Source organism: Panthera uncia, chromosome X (assembly GCF_023721935.1).
Source record: "Panthera uncia isolate 11264 chromosome X, Puncia_PCG_1.0, whole genome shotgun sequence".
NCBI lineage: Eukaryota > Metazoa > Chordata > Mammalia > Carnivora > Felidae > Panthera > Panthera uncia.
This window is the reverse complement of record NC_064817.1, coordinates 120551038-120553003: the sequence shown is the minus strand read 5'-3', so window position 1 is coordinate 120553003 and position 1966 is coordinate 120551038. Positions and strand designations below refer to the sequence as shown.

General features: G+C 65.6%; 1 pseudogene; it reads left to right on the top strand.

Moving 5' to 3' along the window:
• Window positions 1-1869, top strand: part of LOC125931429 (paraneoplastic antigen Ma6E-like) — a 2369-nt pseudogene extending 500 nt beyond the window's left edge.
• Window positions 1870-1966: the final 97 nt, after the last annotated feature.

The window sequence follows — 1966 nt, the reverse complement described above, 5'->3', positions numbered from 1 at the left end:
CTGGAGGCGGGGCTGCAGCTGGTGGTGAGGAAGGAGGCAAGGCAAAAGCTGGAGGCGAGGCAGGAGGTGAGGCAGGAGCTGGAGGTGAGGAAGGAACTGGAGGCGAGGCAGCAGCTGGAGGCGGGGCAGGAGCTGGAGGTGAGGAAGGAGACAAGGCAGAAGCTGGAGGCCAGGCAGGAGGTGAAGCAGGAGCTGGAGGTGAGGAAGGAACTGGAGGGGAGGCAGCGGCTGGAGGCGGGGCAGGAGCTGGAGGCGGGGCAGGAGCTGGAGGCGAGGAAGGAACTGGAGGCAGGGCAGCCACTGTGGGCCAGGCAGGGGCTGAAGAGGAAGCAGGAGAGTCAGATGAGGAGGGAGCCGCTGGGGACACAGGAGTTGCAGGTTTGTTAGGATCTGTGAGTGTGGCAGGAGCTGCAGGTGAGGCGGGACCTCCAGGGGAGGAAGGAGCTGTGGGTGTGGCAGGAGCCATAGGTGCGGGAAGATCCTGGACCCAGCCTTGGAGCCCGGCCTGGCAGCCTGTGCTGGAAAACAGGGCCTCTATGGAACTGAGAACCTTTCCTGGAATGGAAGAGCCACACCGAGAAGAAGAGTCCTTTGAGAGCTGGCTGGATCACGCCAGTGACATGCTGTACCTGTGGTGCCACATCACAGAAAGGGAGAGGAGGAGGAGGCTGATGGAGAGCTTGGGTGGCCCCGCACTGGATCTGGTGTGCGGCCTCCTGGCAGAAAACCCTGACGTCCCTGCACAGGATTGCCTGGCCGCGCTGGTCCAGGTGTTTGGGAGGAAGGACACCCCCACGACGGCACGGCTGAAGTTCCTGACCTGTGGCCAGCGGCCCCAGGAGACTCTCTTTGTCTATGTGATTCGCCTGGAAGGCCTGCTGCAGTCGGCCGTGGAGAAGGGGGCCATCCATCCCAGCCTTGCGGACCAGTTACGCACCCGGCAGGTGCTGATGCGGGCCCGCCCCAACGAGATGCTCGAGAACAAGCTGAGGAGGATGCGGCTGGACAGGAGACCACCTGGCTTCCTGGGGATGCTGCGGCTCATTCAGGAGACCGAGGCGTGGGAGGCCACCGCAGCTAGGAGTGAGCACTTGCAAGTGGAAGAGGGGGCCCGTGTGGGCACCGGAGGCCTGGCCGCTGCCCGGGCCAGTGGAGAGGTTGCCGAAGCCTCCCCAGCCAGGGAAGATGCTTCCCAGGCTGCCCTGGCCAACCTGGGGGCCAGTGAGGCAGTTCCTGGCAGTGCCGAAGCTGATACGGCTGCTCCTGAAGCCCATGATGCCGCCAGGGCAGCCCTCGTCCCTGAGGAGGCCCCCAAGATCTTCCCTGCCACGCAGGAAGATGAAAATGCTCCCGCCTCTGCGGGCCTAGATCAGGCAAAGCCCTCAGAGGCCCCTGGGGGCCCCACCCCTGCCCAGATGGGCAGCGCTTCCAGGGAGGGCCCGGGAGGTCCTGGCTGTGAGCCGGAGGGCCTCGCCCAGGCAGGAGACCAGGAGGCTGGGGAGCCCCTGGAGGAGGGGCCCAAGCCCATCCCAGAGGAGTCGGGAAACGAGGACGGGGCTGGGGAGGTGAGGCCCCCCAAGTCCTCCTCGGGCAAATAGGCTCAGAAGGCCCAGGGGCCCCCTCTCCTCTCAGGCAGCAGCGCTCTGGAGGCAGGGGAAGGCCACGCCAGGGCAGCAGCCTCTCCCCACATGGAGGCAACAACCCACCCAGCCCAAATTCCCAGGACCCCATCTTCCCAAGGCACCACCATGCCTTGGTGACCCCATGGCCACCACCATCAGCCCTTCCAACGGACCAGGATGACCATACTTGATGCAGAGTGGGGCAGGGAGAGGTGCCCCCTCCCATGGCAGCTCCGCCCCAGCCCCAGCCCGAAACCCTGCCAGTCCAGGCAGCCAGCCTGGGAAGCACCCCTGAGTGGCTGGCCCTAGCCTAGGTGAGGGGCACCTGAAAATGTGTGCCACCC